The following is a 20,072-nucleotide window of genomic DNA, read 5'->3' as shown; positions in this document are numbered from 1 at the left end:
ATGCAGAAAGGTCATCATGAGGACCTTTTTTTGGGGCCACTTCACGTGGTTGCGGGATGCATTATTGGGGAAAGCTGAGTGCTAGGTGTGCGGATGATGCAAAAAAGGTGACAACTATGCACTGTGAGGTCAGTTTTTGGCCTGTTCGGGGTTCGTTTGAGGTCATCTAAAAGGCCAAGGGTGCCCAAGTAATAAAGCTAAGTGTGAGAACTGAAAAAACAGAGAGAAGACCAGAAAAAACGTGGAGAAGAGAGGAGGAACAGCCGCAGGTGTGTTTTTTGGTTTTTTGGAGCCTGTTTTGGCCGTAAACTGCTCATCCGAGGTCGGATTTGAGCACTTTGACATTGTAGATTGGGGTTTTGGGCCGTTCCGGATGCGATGGCGCTGTCCATTTTGCCAAATTCCTCACTCTTTTTTTGTTGTTTTTCTGTGTAATCTTCTCCGGTGAGTGAAGCTTCTTCTCCAATTTGTGATTGTATCTGGTATCTTTTACCCATATTTTGTGAGTTGTTTGCCCCATTGGTGTTGGCCCAAGCTCATTTGTATCTAAACATCAGAAATTCTCCTCTTTTGAGCTGAGTTTTTTGGTTGTGTGTGTGTGTGTGTGTGGAGTGGGCAAGTGGATAGTCTCTCTCCTCTCACTCTAGAGGTGTGTTCCCTGTCTCGGCCAGGTGTGTTGTCTAAGCCGAGTGGTGCCCCATAGTGTGTGTGTGTATCTTCCCAAGAGTGTGTGTCGGGTCGTTATAGAGGCGCTGTGTGTGTTTTCCTCCTGCTCACATTCTTTTGGCGCCCCCACGGAGGATCTTCTTCGAGTACCTTCTGCTTCGAGCTTCAAGCTTCGAGATTCGGGATTACAAATTGCAGACTACAGGTTACAGATTACAGGTTACAGGGACAGGTACAGGTACAGGTGATTCACACAGGTACAGGTAGCTGGAGTACAGTGATATACTAGCAGTGGTGTCACTTGCAGCTGTTGTGGGTATGCATCATTTAGCACCTGTTTGAGCGCATTGTCTGGTGGATTGTACGTTACTTGTGGAAACTGCTATTGTACGCCTTTGTGGAGCCATACTTGGTTGTATTTGGCAGTCCCAGCCATTTCTGAGACTTGGTCTGGAAGATAGTCATTTCTGAGACTTGACTATACGCGATTTGCATTAGCCTTCGTGTGAGGGTCGATAGCGTGAGGTTTTTATTGAGCTGGGGGATTCTCAAATGTGGAGATCCTTTCGGTGATACAGATAGCTGGAGCACCCTTTTTGTGACCTTGCCATAGGCTATGTACTAGTGAGTCCTACTTGATGCTCGGGTTCTATTGTTGACAATTTATGCATACATAGACAGTCTATATTTTGGGTTCCTACTGCTCTACTTCTGGGGAAACTCTGTCGAAATTTTCCCAAGTTATGATGGCTGGTTTTTTGGTATTTTGAGCCATTTATGCTGTTATGCTGCTGAAATTTTGGCAAAATCAGAGGTTGAGTCAGGTGTGCCTTCTTGGGAGCTTCATGGTTGGCTTTAATGGATGATCAAAATGGCCCTCAGTTCACTCCTTTTCATTTAACTCAAAGAATTCAGATTAATGTTCATGTGTCCAGGAAGATCTTTTTCCAGCAGCGCATAGTCTTTATGTTTGGGCCAAGAAGATTGAGAGAGATCCTGGAATGTCCTTTGCCTGTTTTCATTCCGATGATCAACTATGAAAACTCATTTGATGTGCATGTGTTTGTCCTTATCTAAAGCTGAGCTCCATTGAAGTTTCTGGGGATTGGGTAGTCAAAAGTCTTGGGTTCTTGCACGTGTGTTCCAAGGGGTTCTCAAAGCATTAAACTTGGGTAGCCATGTCTTTCTCTTATCCGGAATTTCATGGAAGAAGTGGTGAAGATGCGGAAGACTTTCTGGAGCAAGTCGAGGTGGCATGCATAAGCAACAATATGTGTGATGAGGACAAGATTTTGAGGCTATTTGGATTGCTTTTGAAAGATGAGGCCCGTGTTTGGTTCATGGATTTGGAAGCTAAAGAAGCAGTGGCTTCTTCTTATGGTTTGAGTCTTGACAAGTTTATAGAAACTTTTTTAGAGCGTTTCCAGGTTTTTGAATATGCAAATGCAGTATGGAATGAGCTCAATGCTCTTAAGCAAGGTTCTTGTCAAGGTGTTGATGCCTATGTACAAGGTTTTACAGATTTATGGACTCGTTGGTGTGTTTCTCTTAAGGATGAGACCCCCCCTTGTTCATTGAAGATAAGTTCTTTTGTTGATGGTTTGTCACCTTGGTTGCGGTTCGAGGTTAAGTTGAAGACGCCCGAGTCTTTTGAAGATGCAGTATGCATTGCAAAGCACAAGGAATGGAAGTTTAAGCGTCTTGAGGAACATGGTATCAGTACAGGTATGCATGTGCAAGATGGATTTGGCATGGAAGATGAAGTTAAGCCTAAGCAGGTGAAAAGTAGCCTATCCTATGATGTTTCTCGTTTCTTCCCAAGGTCTATTGTGAAGCGTAAAGAGGTCTTGCAGGTTGACAGGTTTATGGAAGAGCCTAAAGAGGTGAGTAACGCTTTGGATACAGGATTGAAAAGTCTTGAAGAGGATGCATTGGCTACTTGTGTACCTTGTGATTCTGGGTGTGAGTGTGAGGTCGAGGTTATTGATGATGAGCACGTATCTTTGGATACTAGTTCCTTGGAAATTAGGGAAGAGGGCAAGGTTGAGAGCCATTTTGTGGATTTGTTGAATGTGGAGCCTGTTTTGAAGCCATATTTTGATGTATGTGCAGTGATTGAACCGATTTGTGAGCATGATTGTGGTTTAGAGCAGGGATCTGTATTCTTGGAGACTGATGAACCCATGCTAGAAGCTATGGATAGTGGTGCTAGCCATGATTATGATGTGGATGAAGTTATGTGTGATGATGAGTATGCTTATGATGATGAGAAGGGGTTTGGCATATATGAGTCCAATCTCAGCTATGTGGATGCCTATGCTAGGGATATGTGTGCTGCGGGGATACTTTTGTGCTTTGGATATCAGCTACTTTACCTTCACACAATGCTTTTAGCTACTTGGGTGCATGATTTGCAGGTTGTTGCTATGGCTGGTGAAGCCAAGATGCGAGGTGATGAGTCACTTGAGTTGTCTCTATCGGTTGGGTTAAATGTGGCATGCAATATTTATGTTTTTGGAACTCCAGACAGGGCGGATGTGTTAGTTGGATATGCCTATGGTGCATTTTGGTTGATTGTTGACAAATGTAGGTGTGGTGTTATGATGCTTCTTCTGAATCAGGCGATATGCCTTTGGCCTTTTGATCCAGGTGGAATGAGCATCTACTAGTGCTGCTGCTGAGCATGAATGCTCTAGCAGGCTAGGGGGTGGGCAAATTATGTCAGGAGTTTTTTGGAGCAAGGGATTTCGCATATGTATATACACATGCATGGTGCATGGAATAAAGGATTGCCCATTTTCCTGAGCCAGGTGGTTATGTGGGGCCCACATGTGTACAAGTAGGACAGCATGTACATAGTGCATCGATTTTCACTATCACCAGTACCAGCATGTTTTTTCTACAATAATGAGGAGTTTATAGCGCGTAAAAATTCTCGAGGAAGCTATCCGCGGGCCGACGACATGAGGTAAGCAGGTGCGTCAGATGGCATCTAGTGGCGTCAGGAGGGCGAACGAGGTCAATATTTGCACACAGATGAGGACGGACATAACGTGGGTGTTTGCTTGTGAGAATTATGCAGAAAGGTCATCATGAGGACCTTTTTTTGGCGCCACTTCACGTGGTTGCGGGATGCATTATTGGGGAAAGCTGAGTGCTAGGTGTGCGGATGATGCAAAAAAGGTGACAACTATGCACTGTGAGGTCAGTTTTTGGCCTGTTTGGGGTCCGTTTGAGGTCATCTAAAAGGCCAAGGGTGCCCAAGTAATAAAGCTAAGTGTGGGAACTGAAAAAACAGAGAGAAGACCAGAAAAAACGTGGAGAAGAGAGGAGGAACAGCCGCAGGTGTGTTTTTGCTCATTTTGGAGCCTGTTTTGGCTGTAAACTGCTCATCCGAGGTCGGATTTGAGCACTTTGACATTGTAGACTGGGGTTTTGGGCTGTTCCGGACGCGATGGCGCTGTCCATTTTTCCAAATTCCTCACTCTTTTCCTACTGTTTTTGTGTGTAAGTTTCTCTTATGAGCGAAGTTTCTTCTCTAGTTTGTGATTGTATCTGGCTTATTTTACCCATATTGTGTGAGCTATTTGCCCCATTGGTGTTGGCCCAAGCTCAATTGTATCTAAACATCAGAAATTCTCCTCTTTTGAGCTGATTTTGTGTGTGTGTGTGTGTGTGTGTGTGTGTGTGGAGTGGGCAAGTGGATAGTCTCTCTCCTCTCACTCTAGAGGTGTGTTCCCTGTCTCGGCCAGGTGTGTTGTCTAAGCCGAGTGGTGCCCCATAGTGTGTATGTGTATCTTCCCAAGAGTGTGTGTCGGGTCGTTATAGAGGCGCTGTGTGTGTTTTCCTCCCGCTCACACCGTCAGGGGGTGGCCTCTACACCTCCTTGCCGATCCTCCTCAATGGAAATGGGGCAGACAAATCCACCAAAACAATAAGGGGCACCACCTAGCTTGTGTGCAGCGAGGACGCAAGAGAGTGAGTAGGTAACACAATATGCAATGGACCATATGGAATGCTTCTTGGCATGAGAGAGAGAGAGAGCACTCTACCAAAATGAGGGCGGGAATGTGGAGCTGTCAGGGGGTGGCCTCTACACCTCCTTGCCGATCCTCCTCAATGGAAATGGGGAAGACAAATCCACCAAAAAAATAGGGGGCACCACCTAGCTTGTGTGCGGCTAGGATGCAAGAGAGTGAGTAGGTAACACACTATGCAATGGACCATATGGAATGCTTCTTGTCATGAGAGAGAGAGAGAGAGAGAGAGAGAGAGAGAGAGAGAGAGAGAGATCACTCTACCAAAACCCTAAATAAAAACATCACTCACTAATCCCCAAGACCATGGGAGAAGAAGAGAGTGGAACCATCTTTACCATTTGCATGACCTTGAACATACACATAAACAAATAGCGAGAGAGAGAGAGAGAGAGAGAGAGAGAGAGAGAGAGAGAGAGAGAGAGAGAGAGAGAGAGAAAGAGTGACAAAGAGAGAGTTATGGGGCTGTGTTTTAGGTATTGTATATGTATTCCATCACGAGAGTGATGGAGAGGGATTTTTAGGGCTAGGAGTTCACATACCACCAAGTGATAAGCAATACATCATGCACAATAAGTAAGAGTAAGAACCATGAGAGAGATTTGTGGAAATATGGCATAAGGAAACCATGTAACTATCAACACAAGATCGTAATTACAATAGAGAGACTTAATGGGTAGATAGGGATACTCCAAGTGTAGGCATGAAGCTCAAGCACCAAGGCTTAAGAGGTGGTGTGTGTAGCGTAACCCTCTAGCAACTTGTTACCCTGTTGTGTTGTGTGTTTTGTGTGTAGAAGAGGCCTCTTTATATAGGAGAGGGGAAGCTTGATTAAGATGGAGTTAATTGCTAATTTCAATTAACTTTTTCAAAGCGGATGGTGCAGTGATGAGGAAGCTCCTCCCCACCACTTTGGTTTTTTGCATGATGGCCAAGTGGTGACTAGGCCTAAAAGATGCCTCTAGCCATGTGAGTGACCACTCTAGCTAGAGGATAAATGATGTGGTAAGTGAGGTATAATGATGTACAAAGGTGAGAGAGAAAGGGGGTTTTTCACAAGGTTGGGTGAGAGAGGGTTGAGGGTAAAGTGGTTGTGTGTGTGTGGAAGCAGGGAAAACAAGGTAGGCAAACCTGTCACTGTGAGCTACCAATAGGGTCCCACCATTTTGGACATAGCTCCTCGCTTAGAGCTCCAAAAAGTAAAATAAAAATACTAGCAAAGAGATGAGCTCACCAGCTACAACTTTCATTCATGCCACTCTGACAAATTCGAGGTGGCGCTAGGTGTTAAAATTCGAGCCAATAAACATGTATTTTCCACATCCCAAAAGTCTTTTTGGTGGACCATATGACCTTACCTTTCCTTGTGCTTCCAAAGATGTCTCATTGATGCCTTGTGTGAGCATGATGTATACCCATGAATCACCTTGCAACCATCCAAGGTAATGTCATAATAATCAATATCTAATTCTCCTAAATGATTTTCTCATATTAAACTGATCATTTAATGTGGGGAAGGCCAGGGGTGAAAAAGCTAGAATATTGGTTAAGCTAGCAGACCGGCCACAGTAGGGATCCAAAGGAGGGAAAATAGGGATCCAAAGGGGGGGACCATCTGCAAAAGAGCCATGTGCAACAATGGGCTAAAAAGACCCTAAGGTTCAGCCCATTAAGACTTCCAAAATGTTAAGGTTCCAAAATTCAAAGGTTGTGTCCAAAGGTCAATCCTAGGGAAAATTGGATGCTTTGTGTGTTCCCTAAAAGTCTTTGCACATCCCTACATGGGAGGGCGCGAGCCCTAAAGGTAGGGGATGAGAGAGAAAGCCACACACACACACACAGGCTCCCTTTACACAAAGGGAATGAGGGACACATGTCAGCTTCCTAGGCCAGATGCCCACAAGGTGTGCCCAATTTCTATTGGATGACCCTTGAAGTGGACCAATGAGAATTAAGCTAGATTAAATCTAGTTTAATTAATTTAAAAACATTTAATAAAAGAAACCAATGAGAATTAAGTCTCCTAAAAGACTATTGGGCAGTCTCCCAAGGGGTCCAATGAGCATTCAAGAGCCCCATGGCTTGCCTGATTCCTATTGGCCAGGAGGCAAAGGGGTCCAATGAGATTTTAGTTTAATTATTTAATTACCTAAAGCTCTCCTCAAAAGGGGAAAGGGGGACACATGTCAGAAGGCTATCACTTATACTGCTTAATTGTAATTGGCTTGACTTGGGGAGGGCCAATGAGGCTTCAGCAAGAGCAATTAGCAAGAGGGCTCGCCCAAGAGAGAGAGGGGGCTGATTTTTGCAAGGCATTATCACACACACACACACACACACTCACAGAAGCTCATGTGTGAAGAAAGAGAAGACTATCTCTTCCCAAGATTTAATGGAGAACTCATCACCTACTCCAAGCTTGTGAGATAGAAGCCTACATCAACACTCTCTTGGCATGTGGATGCAAATCCAACCAAGAGCCAAGCTTCAATGCATGCTCATCTCCTCTACCAAGCTAATTACTAAGCTAAGCTATGCTACATATGAGTGATTATGTGAGGAGATGTACATCTTTCTCGTAAGATACTCCTTCTTCCTCTCAATCTACCCTCATACCCTGCTAGCTCTCACCATCTTCGAAGGTGTGTGAGGTCTTGGGTCTGAGAACGGGGATAATTCAAGTTGCGTTTGTTAAGTGTTTTGCTTAGTGCATGAAGTTTCCATCTTCATTGCACTAGCTAGTCTTGAAGGAACACAAAGAATTGTATTGTACAATGTCTCTCTTGATGGGAGAAACCATAATACAAAGCCTTTTGGAGGGGGGACCGGCTCCATGAAAATCCGGTCCTCAACTGTTGTCAATAGCTTAATTTCTCTCTCTTTTGAAAGTATTGTCGATGCTATCTAACTGGGTGTTATGCTTTTTGTTGCTCTCTCCACCCAAGCACTCTTGTAATTCTCATTAGGAATCTATTCTAATGAAATGCCCACTATGTTCATGCTAATTTCCGCTACACATAAGTTATTAGGCCATTAAATGTTACAGAAGATGATGATAGAGATATGCAAATATAATGAAATTAGAAAATAGGAAATAACATATAGCAAAATGAAGGGAAAATAATTAGTGATGAGATAATAAATAGTAAAAATATTTAAAAAAAAGGTAATGATGTGGAAAGTGTTCATTTTTATTAAGATAAATATGATGGGTTTTTTTATTTTTGAAAGATAAAATAGGAAAAACAAGCCAAATCTACTAGTAGGAAAAAAGTGCTAAAGATAGAAATGCTAGAGGTGGTTCATACACTAAAAGCATTTGGCTTCTTTGGAGAGGTTACATGTGAAAAATACCGAGTGGGGGTGTATGCAAAAAGCCTATAAATTTGCCCCTCATTTATGGCTTTGAAAATTTTGGTTTCCGGTGAGTGATTTTTCTTTACGCACGATGGCTTCTCCTCATAATGGGGGCCTTACAAATGTGCACTTTTACCACAGAAAATTACAAGGGGTAAACCAGACTCCATACTTAACATCTCTCTATCTCTCTCTCACTATCCCTCTCTCTATGGTGTGCAGTGTTAGTGCTATTTTAATCACCACTATCTGTGTCCTAGCCGCTCAAAGCTAGGTGGTGCCCCCTATTTATTTTTTGTGACAAGTTTGACGTGCACAGTCCTACCGTTGAGGCCGTCTGGGTCCATTTTGTGCTTGAGATTGTCATTTGGTGCCCCCATGGAGGAAGGATTTTCAAAAACCTCGAGTTTACAACGCTGAAAGAGATGCAGGTCGTCCACCATGGACAAATGGCTGCGGGAATTCTCCAATTGGAGAATGGAGGAGGAAGAAATTGAAGAAGTGCTGACTGCCTTTATCGAAGTGCTATTTCCAGGTTGTGGCATTGACGATATCCAAGAGGTAATCTCCCCATACCACATTGCTCATGCTGATCGCAAATCAAGAGCATCAAGAGGGAGGGCTTTGAAATGTCATCACCGTTGTCAACCAAAGAATTCTATCAATGGGTGCCAATGTTAGGAGTTTTTTGGAAGAAGTGATTGCACATATGTACATACACATGCATGGTGCATCAAATAAAAGATTGCCCATTTTCTAAAGCCAGGTGTGGGGCCCACATGTGTACAGGTAGTACATCATGTACATAGTACATCGATTTTCATTATCACCGGTACCAGTGTGTTTTTCTATAATAATGAGGAGTTGGTAGCGCATAAAAATTCTCAAGGAAGCTATCCGCAGGTTGATTCCATGAGGTAAGCAGATGCGTCAAATGGTATCTAGTGGAGTCAGGAGGTCGAATGGGGTCAGTGCGGATGGATATAGGAGGGTGACAAAAATGCTCTGCGTGGCCAGTTTTTGGCCTGTTCGGGGTCCGTTTGAGGTCAAGTAAAAGTCCAAAGGTTCCCAAGGGATAAAGTGAAGTCTAGACACTCAAAAACTTGAGAAAAAGACCAAAAATATGTGGAGAGGAGAGGAGGAACAACCGCTTGGATCCTATTTTGGCCATAAACTGCTCATCCGAGGTCGGATTTGAGCACTTTGATATCATATACTGGGTTTTTGACCGTTCCGGACGCAATGGTGCTGTCCATTTTTCCATATTTCTCTTTTTTTTAAACTATTTTGGCTGTGTAAGTTTCTCCTACATGAGCGAAGTCTTTGCTCCAATTTGTGATTGTATCTGACATATTTCAGCCATATTATGTGAGCTATTTTCCCCATTGTTGTTGGCTCAAGCTCAATTGTATCTAATCATAAAAAATCTTCCTCTTTTGAGCTGAGTTTTTTGGGGGTGTGTGTGTGTGTGCGTCTGTGTTGAGTGGGCAAATAGATAGTCTCTTTCCTCTCACTCCATCGATGTGTTCCCTGTCTCGGCTAGGTGGGTTGTGTGAGCCGAGTGGTGTCCCATAGTGTGTGTATCATCCCAAGAGGTCACTTAGAAAAATTGCCTAAATCGCGTACGATCATGATCTGTTTTATAAATCCCTATGTAACTTATATTGGTCAAATTTTTTACCCTTTCTGTAACTTCTGTTGAAATATTGCTCAACCCACTAAGCACATCACAGCCAAGGATGTGAGTGATTTCATCTAATTTGAGTGCATTTGTTGCCGTTTTGGCACACCTTTGGAGATTCTCTCCGATAAGGGATCGGGATTTCGAGCTGATTTAGTCGGGCAATTGATGAGCAAGTTGAAAATCAAGCGTAGGCAGTTGGATGGTAGAGTGTTGGCCTCTTACCCTCGGGGGGTGGGTTCAACCCTCCTTCATGCAAGGATTTAGTGGACATTCGCATGTGTGCAATCAATGGAGCCTCGGTGCCATAGAGTTGTCGATCGAGTTTGCCTTCGTCACCCGCCTTGGTCTTGCGTTGTGGAGGACATAGGTGGGGCGGTTGCGGTTGTTGTCCGTGGTCTGACTGTCTCCTCGCGGTGCCCACAGAACTCTATGATTGTCTTCTTTTTGTAGCACTACGGAGGTGCCTGCAGATCGTGGGAGAGAAGATGCGTGTCGCATGCACATGAAAATCATTTTTCTTCTTTCCCAAGAATAGCTCGGATACCAGTGAAATGACGCGATTAATGCGTGTGCTAGTCTCCACCACCCAACCATGCTATCTTATAGCCTCCCCCTAGCATACACACTGTCCGACCGTGCCGGTGGCCTTGCCTGTAGGACCCCTGTCCTTACATGGAATTTTTTATAAGCTCATTTGAGCGTCCTTATCATTCATGACTCTCGACAGCATTCCATTTATTTGTTTTGGATGCTTCCATAGGTACACATGTTTCAAAAAGTATCCATAGGCCTTTCTTTGTATTCTTTTGAAAGCTTGATCATTCCACCCTTCTTGCCTTGTCAAACTGCTGAAATAGGGTCCAATGAGCAACCATTCACCTTGATATAGATCCTCTTTAAATGACTCAAGTGCATTTGGCACTCAAACATGATCACCATTGGCATGATAGAAACTATAGAACCTTGTGCCTACATCATCGCCCTCCACAATCATGTCTCCTTCATTTTCATACCTTGCTTTTGAAAGCTTATCCGCAACTGGATTATCTTTCCATGCAATATGCTTCAATTTTGGATTTAAGGACTTTATGTAGGAAATCCATCTTGACTCAGGGGGGGGGGGGGGGGGGGATCACTTAGCCTCAACACTAAAGGGCACGGGCCATTTAATGAAGCCCAGGCGGTGGGATCCACGGCAACAAAGTTCGAACGTAAAGATCGAGATGCATGCAGCCGTAGGATACCGGGGTAAACTAGGACATGGAAAAGTAAACTTGGACAAGCAGCGGGACCTATCCAAGTTTATTTATCATTATATAGTTTGCCCATATGTCAACTTCCCCGTCGCGGGCGTAACAGTTAGTGCATTGGGCTCTCATGGGGGTGGCGAGGGTTCAGGTCTCCGTGCCTGCAACGGTAGCCCATTTTTTTCCGCCCTCAATCTTCCTCGAGATCCCCCTTTTCAACCTCGGCCGCCGATCCCATCTCTTTCTACCCGTGCCCTTTAGTGCCGTGGGTCACTTAGTATAAAAATTGTGTATCACGTGCAATCAACAGAAGGAATTGAAAAAAATAATTGACTTACAGATATTTATTCACAGAAGGATTTATTTTAGACCATATATATGTATCTACATAAGGGACTTTTTAATTCATAAAATTGACCATAACTTTTTGAGGCGTAAGTGTAGTGGTTTAACTTGAAAGATTTAATCTATCAAAGCAATGGATTTAGGTTCAAATCTTGGAAAGATTTCTATCTTGATATTGTAGTATGAATTTCTTCTTTTTGGCCTGCCCAAAGGGCAAAGGCCCTATAGTCATCTTCTCTTTTTTCCTTGCTAAAAATAGGAAAAAGTATTTTTGGCCTTTTTCTACGAATATCGGGGAAGGTCTTGTTTTATGAGCGTCCTGTATAATAGGATTTCTTGGATGGTGGATCGAGTTAAAGCTTTCGAATCATGAAAAAGAATTTTGGCAGAAGGTCTTTTTGGGGAAAAAATCCCGTTTTGACTAATGATGTATTTGATCAGTTGACAACATTTGGCATTTGGACCTTTTGAGGTACACTCGGGCCACTCAATGCCCTTCACCTTTTTCCCATCTCTCGGATCCTCTCCTCTCTCTTCTGCTAACGCCATCCCCATTCTGCTCTCCTCTCTACCATTGCCAGCCACACACACATACACACACACACAACCCCCCCCCCCCCCCCCCCCCCCCCCCCCCCCCCGCCAGCCAAATTGGGCATCAAGTGCCATATAGGGCATCATCTGATGCCCATGAAATTTAGACGAGCATCAACGATGATGCCTAGTTTTCATGCCAGGGTTCCAACTTCAATTTTATATATATATATATATATAAACTCTAGTGCTATATAAACTCTAGTCCCGAGGCTGGTTATTATAGAGTCTCAAAGCGATGTGAAATGCGAATTTTAGAGGTCGGAGGCCTGGAGTCCAGAAAAAAGTGGCCATTAAAGCCCAGCTACCCAAGGCAACAAGGCCAATTGCCAATGAAAAACCTGGTTATTAGACCTGGTTCGTTATTTGGCTAAGCCGCGGGCTGCAAAAGAATACGCAGAGATTGTTTCTACGCAGGTAGCGCGCGCATAGAGAGCTCAGAGAAGAGAAGAGAACGCGCGGCGTGCGTGAAGAGAGAAGGATGTAGCTGCAGCAGTCACGAGGTCGACCGTCACCTCCAGGCTCTAGGCTCTCCAGCTGCAACTTTGCAAGTTGTCCTACTCGGCCCTGTAGGCTGTGAGATTGTGATTCCATCTTTTGTAACTCGCCCTCCTAAGTCCTCTGTGTACATTGTACATTACTGTTAAAATAGCTTAATGTATTTGAATCTTGGAGTAACTCAGCATTGGAAACTGAAAATCAAAAGGTTTTCATGTATTCAAACTTCACACTTAACCAAGTTTTCTTTACAGACTCAAAGCTGCGAGTTGTAACTTGTGGCAATCGACATCTAGGCAGAGTTTCTCATCTAAAAACTGGCTTCCAGTCTTGATAATTATGCTTCGGTGCCAAATGCTAAGAACTGGAAAACTGTATTATTTGATGTGGAAAAATTAGGTGCTTCTCAATCAATAAAGCACTCATGAACCTTGTTTATGTGTGTGTAGTACATTTTTGGACGCAGAGATATGTTCGGAAAGCGACAAGATTGTTAAAGCTTGGAGTACTTTGGTTGTAAAGCTTGTTCACGAATCACGGGTCAACAAACCTTTTTTTGCTTCGTATCTTGTTCCTTTTTTGTCGATACCATGTCCATGATTTGAATCTACTTTGTCAAACAAGTTTTTGACATAAGTTTGTCTTTCTTTTCATGATTTATATTAGTGTTTAGAGCGGTCGTGGACATGTCTCAATGCACGTTGTTTGAGGCGTTCAAGAAGGCAAATAGAGAGTCTTCTATTGTGCAAGTAGGTCGTCAAGTAGGTTGCTAAAGTGCTTGCATTGGCGTCCCTTTCGGTATTTCTTTATTTTCTTGGAGGGTAAAGTTACAAAAGAAGAGTTCTGGGGATCTCCACCTGTATCCAACTAGATAACGCTTGTATCCAACTAGATAGCACCTGTTCTAGCAAAATTTTGGCAGCATAACGGCTTCAAAACTTGCCCTGAACAAACCCCCAATCCGGAACTCGCTTCCAATGACAAAAACCCTCTCTTTTCAGTCCTATACATTCCCATTACTGTCCTCTAACAATGAGGCACTGTTCCCAATGCTTCTGGCATTTGTATGGTTGAAAAACAGTCCAAAAACAGCACATAAATGCACTTGTATGGGGAGGTTATAGGACCAGCATGAGGACGACAACATTCAAATCTTTGATTTACAGCAGATTTCTGATTTCTGATTTCAGATTTATGACAAATTTTTTATTTCTGATTTACAGCAGATTTCTGATCTTTGATTTACTGTAGATTTTTTATTTCTGATTTACTGCAGGTTTCTCATTTTGATTTACAGCAGATTTTTTAGCTCTAGTAGATTTTTTGATTCTCTAGTTCTTATTTGTAGTAGATATGGCATTCTACAATCATAGCCCCTAAACATGCTTTGTGTTGCAGGCTAGATGGGATTGTTTTATAAGATTCAAGTGATTAATGATGATAATGAGGACAATTTAGGCCTTGTGAGGCTAAAGAAAGATGAAGACAAGCCCACCTTTGCTCTAGTTTATGAACAGATAGAGGGCGATGAGCTTATGATTGGATCCTTTGTCTTCATAGAGGAAAATTATATTATAAAGAAACAACAAGAAGAGCGATGGACAATCAACGATAAGGTTCAAGTACACATTAAGAGGAGTGCCGATAGGATGCATGAACTTCCTTCTCCAAGTAGGCAACAATGCTCAAACCAAATTAATAATGAGAAAGGGGACATTTTGAGTGGTCCCACTTCCAAGCTTACAAGAAAATTGTTAAGTGCACATGTTCTTGAGCAATGGGAACAAGAATGTGTTAGAATAAGATCAAAGCTGAAACAAATGAAGGTTGCAAGGGATGATAGGTTTGAATCATGTAGTGAAGATGTCAGTGGGGAAGCCCAAGTGCGAATTTGGTGTTTTGAATGTAGCTCTTTTTATGGCAAAGGTTCAATAGAAGGGAAGCATGCTACATATAACTGTCTTGCTAATTTTATGAGAACCCACATTTTGGAGAGCAAAAGACATGAAAAAATTATATAGCATTTCGTGGGCTTGGAAAGGATTCGATGCACCGTGTATTGGTTGATGAAGAACAAGATCACAGGAAAGAAATAGAGGCTTCAATAGAAACTCTACGCTCTTTGATGGAGACCAATGAAGGTAGTGTTCAACTGTTATAAAGCTACTGAAATGTTCAAAAGATAGAATGGTTCTGGAAAGTTGGTTTTGTAACTTGTTTGACTTTTTTGTGTTCTATTTGCATATAGGTTGGGACTTTGAAGTCATTGCAGCCACACTACATGATTTCCAAGACAAAAGCTTTGTTAGCGTGAGATGTAAGCATGATGACACATGGTTGCGTTTGTGCCCTCCAAGGTCAGATTTATGTACCATCCTCACGGAGCACTCAAAGTCAATCTTGCATACAAAGGCAATCATGAATGGAGTGGGAAAGAAGACTCTTGTTCTCCATCGGACTTCAAGGGTTGGATACTTAGGTGTTGCAAGAACAGTGGATGCAACCTACATTGCCCCTTTCTCTACTAAAGTTTGAAGTGTTGAAAACAAAGAAAAGGCTAGAAGAATAGCAGTATGTCGCGCTATACGAAGGCGACATCACAAAAGAGGAGGAATCAAAGAAGATAGTAGACTCCCAGCCGAGATGGAGGAAAGGGTGGTTGACAAAGTATCCAACCTACCTAATCTATTTGGTGGAGGCACCCAAGGAAGTTAGAGAAGATGCAACATTCTGTCCGGTGCCACGAGTCAGGAGTTGGCAAGAGCATGGCAGAATCACAGCAAAGAAGCCAAATTGGCTTAATTACCCCATGATGCTAGGACCTAAGGTGTGAGAGAGAATAAGTAAGGCCTACATGGTGAAAACCCTAACGGGCACCATTAAGCTCTTTACTGACTCTCCTGATCTTTCGTGTCAAATGCTCAAAAAGATTTGCAGAACATTTTTGGCTTGCATTGAAGTGTTCGCGCCGGATAAAGCTACCAGCTCAACATTGTTGTCAACGACCGACACAATGACATATATGATGTATGATCTAGCCTTGCAGCCATCTCCAAAAGTATTACACCTCTTTTATCAGAGAATGATGTTTATACCGAGCTTCCACATGGAGGCCTTTGAGGAGGCATTCTACTTACTCATGAAAGTAAGATATTCGGCCCTACATTGACCATTGGAAACCTGAGATACGAGTCACATCTTCAGATGTTGAAATCGACGGGACTCCACTAAAGATAAAGCAAGGATGTCATGCCAGGGACGACATGAACGCGGAGGGGGGGAGTGTTGAGCGGAGGACCACACCTATACATTTTTTTCTCACACTCATGTTTTTGTTAACACTTATTGTAATAAATGTCTTTGCGATATTTCATTTTCTTCATGGAGCCGATTCATTGTAATTAGTGGGACTCAATTGAGTTTCTAGCTTGTATTTCCCAAGTAGTTTCACTTGCTTATGTAATCAGATTAGAGCTGTTTTCACACCTCCAAGGCTGAGGTATAAGAGCCAATTTTTGTAAACATAAAGGCACAATTCTGAATCATTAATCAAGGTGAGTTTTTGAGCACCGTGACTGTGTCTGAGAGAGAGTGTGTGAGAGAGGGAGAGTCTATCTTCTTGCTACGGGAACTACGGAGCCACCATTTGAGAAGCGACACCACCATTGTGTTAGCAACAGTGAGAGCTACGCACCGATACCAAGCTTGCGCGCATTTGGCTTCTACGCGAGGTGAGCTCCCACGAGCTTCTATGTGATTTGTCTCCCCACCTCTGTGTCGGAATCGAGCGTGCCATATATCTATAGAACCGTAGCAACTCAGAGCTACACATTAGTACCATCGGAGTCGAGATTCAGTCACCTATATTTTTCAGCCTGTCTTGATACGTGTTTATGGCACAGAGTGGTTACAGCTTGAGATTGTATTGTAGGTTCATAGGGTATTGTTCTTACCTAGTGTAGAGACCCCCCTTTGAGTTTGAGGCTGATTCGATGACTCTAGGTTATGTTTTGGATAGCATTCGTTCGTAGTACGTTGGAGAGGGGGAATGGGGACGACACCCGGCACGACCAGAAATGCCTCTCTATAGCTCAGGGTCAACACAGCACCCCAATCCACTCGAAAAACACCTTCGAAATGACAATCAACACCTAATCCGCTTCACCTGCTCAATTCCCAATCGCACACACGCTATCCAGGAGCGCAAAAGGAGCCAACACCTCACTGCACCTGCTCTGCCTCCCTCCACACATACACTTACTCTCTCTCTCTCTCTCTCTCTCTCTCTCTCTCTCTCTCTCTCTCTCTCTTTTGCAATGCACCAACGATCCGGGCGTACATACGCTTCACCGGCACCGCGGCTGGCAACAGACGAGACGACAAAGAGAAAAGGGGAAGGGGGATGCGACACGGCACCATAAACCAAAAGGGTTGTGCGTTAATGGCTTCCAAGCTCCATTACAATCCTTATCTGAGCTTCTCTCTCTTCTCCTTTCATGTACAATGCAAAAACTCAGAAGTCTTTGTTACAAAAAGTTTTGCCCCCTTATTGGGCTCGTTTTTTTAGTTTTTAGGCATTTTTCATGGTAGGTCGACATGTGGCACTCCCCTTGGGAGGCTCAGTTTGACTTTGACTAGCTTGGTGCTTATCCCGAGGCTTCATACTTCACTCTACACACAAGCACCCTCTAGGGAGCAACGACGGCGCCGTCGTTGCCCCTTAGGGGTTCACATTTCCCTCAAAAATGGTTTTGGCCCGAATTTGTCCGCGGGAACGGCCCCCCCATGGGCGGGGTGCCATGTCATCACCCTCCTCGCGCTAGCGGAGCCGCCCAAAACCGTCGCAAACTGCCACCCGCCGCCTGCGCAGCGCCACCCCAACAGCCATGGCCGGACGCCATGGCCACGAGCTCCCAAGGAGCCCCTCTCTCCCTTTGTGATACTATGAGGGCCTCACGGCCCTGCTCATATAGCCCGAGCTCGGCGGTTTCAGCTCCGCATGTGGGATTACACAGTGGGCCACGTGGCACCCTCTAGTGCCTTGGCCTTCAAACCCCCAGGGGATTCACTAATAATATTGGTGAGACGTCATCTGCGTGCACCAAAAATGGAAAATTACCCCTATATACGGAAAAAATCTCCCCATATATGGACCATACCATATAAAAAAATACCTCCCCTCCCTATCAAAACCCCCTCCCTTACACTCACGTGATACCCATACGGAACTAATGGTGAATCCCCTAGGTTCAAACCCCATGAAATACTTCGCATGGAAAATAAAAACCACTCAAATTTTTTAGCCTCCCTCTACAAGCTTCTCTTTGTTGTCCCGGACCCGATTGTCAAGCAGAAGAAACCAACAGAAACCCCACATTCCCGGCCCCGTTTAACCTGTCATCTCTGCATTCCAAACCCTCGGCGCCCTCGAACTAAGGCCTTCAAAACAAGGAAAAACATTTGCAATTGTTCACCGCCCAAATGCTCCCAACTTCACTTCACTGTATCTGACCAACCAAGCATCCGATGGACGTGCAGTCGATTTCGACTAGCTCCACATGGTAAACACTCCCACCGAGAACCTTGGCAAGGCTCAAAAACCGCCAGATGACACATCTTCCAATGTGGCCAAGTGGGCTCAGACCCGGCCCCGAAAAATCTTCAAATGGCCATAACTTGCTATCCAGAGCTCCGATTCATGATCCGAGAAGACAGGCATGCTCCATAACTCGATCACTACACATATATGCACTGACATCAGCCCGAGCCATCTGTCCCCAACTGCCCTACCCGTCGGGGATCTGCTACACACCCTTTCTTTAAACTGCAATATCTAGAGCCCTGGAACTCCGTTTGACGAGCCGTCTAGACCGGCTTCTGGAGCACACTAAGCACTACCTTTCAGGACACGATTTTGGAATTTCGAACATCTTGACCTGTCATCTCATCTAGACCATTTCCCAGCACTTTTGGCCTAAAAAACCGCATCAGGCATACTTTTCCGCTATCCTTTGGCTGCCAAGGGCCTTGGCACCTGCCCTAGCCTTCTGCACCGCACTCGACTGCACCCTTTTCCTGGCATAGACCACTACTTAGCTCTGATCAGCTTTAGCTGCACCAACGTATTTCAGTCACTTGCGTATTTGAGAACTTAGATTTGATTTCCTTGGTAGTGCTTGTTGTTAGAAGGTCGAGTAGATGATTTGACACTCGTCTATTTGTTTCCATGCGCCTGCGGGTCAAGCTCCATCCTCGTCTGACATTCTTGTTTGTCGGTTGAGTTATCGCTATAATAGCCACCCCCAGCGACGTAACGGCCACAACATCATTTTTAGTGTCAGGAAGGGATGATGAGGCCACAAAGCTAAGGGCCTTTCCACTAGTCTTAAGGAAAGGTGCTAAAGTATGGTATCAAACTTTGTCACCCGAAGAAAGAAGAGACTAGGAAGCCTTTAAAACCGCCTTCATTGAACAATTTCACCATCATGAGCCTCCAGAGGAGATATGGAGACAACTCTTAGAGCTACGCCAAACATCACCCAATCACTATAGAAGCTATGAAGGGAAATTTTCCAGCTTGAGGGAGAAGTGGTGTGCATCACTAGGCGAAGGGGATGAAGTAGTACGAGCATAAGTGCGACGCGAGAGAGAGTGCGAGAAGAAGAGCACGACGATATGGTGAACTAGCTCTACTGTAATGTGTAGAGCATAGTGAGTTCTTATTAGGTTTTTACAAAAGAATATGTGTACATACCTGGCGGCCCGCCCACTTACGTGGGCGACCACATTGGGCTTTATACCCCAACAACCTCCCACTTAAAGTCCAATGTGGTACTTTATGTGTGAGAGAAGCTACTATACAAGCTAATATACAAGAGATGTAGAGAAGTGATGTACTACCCTACACCTAACTGCTTGCGAAAATGCGCAAAGCTCTCTGAGGGAAGTCCTTTTGTAAGTAGATCAGCAGGATTTTCTGTGGTGTGAACTTTGACCAGCTGAAGTTGCTTATCCTCGAGCATTTCCCTGATGAAATGATACTTCACATCCACATGCTTTGTCTTTGAGTGATAAACTGGATTGCGAGCCAATTGTATAGCACTTTGACTATCACAATATAACACAGGCATCTCTTCTTTGATTCCCAAATCTGTTACTAGTCGATTAAGCCAAATTGATTCTTTGCATGCCTCTGATGCTGCAACATATTTAGCCTCTGTAGTAGACTGAGTAACACAATCTTGTAATCTAGAACGCCATGATACTGCTCCACCAGCCAATGTAAAGACATACCCTGACGTAGACCTTCGGTTGTCTAAGTCACCTGCATAATCTGAGTCTGTAAAACCCTTTACACTTAGCTCCTGACTCCCATAGCATATACGCATACTCTTTGTAGCTTTCAGGTATCTCAATATTCCTTTCACTGTCTCCCAATGTTTCTTGCCTGGGTTTGACATGTATCGACTTACTACTCCCACTGCAAATGCAATGTCTGGGCGAGTAGCAATCATTGCATACATCAAACTACCCACTGCAGACGCATATGGAATCTTATCCATTTCAGCCTGTTCTTCCTCAGACCCAGGACAATCTTGTTTGCTAAGTTTCACATATGGTGGCAATGGAACACTCAGTGCCTTT

General features: G+C 44.0%; 1 pseudogene; it reads left to right on the top strand.

The window, feature by feature from the left end:
- Positions 1-11,705: 11,705 nt before the first annotated feature.
- LOC147455362 (uncharacterized) overlaps positions 11,706-20,072 on the top strand; it is a 29,714-nt pseudogene continuing 21,347 nt past the window's right edge.

The sequence above is a fragment of the Adiantum capillus-veneris genome, chromosome 6 (assembly GCF_014529385.1).
Source record: "Adiantum capillus-veneris isolate H3 chromosome 6, ASM1452938v2, whole genome shotgun sequence".
NCBI classification, from domain to species: Eukaryota; Viridiplantae; Streptophyta; class Polypodiopsida; order Polypodiales; family Pteridaceae; genus Adiantum; species Adiantum capillus-veneris.
The sequence above is the reverse complement of the archived record's forward strand: the minus strand, read 5'-3'. Positions and strand labels throughout refer to the sequence as shown.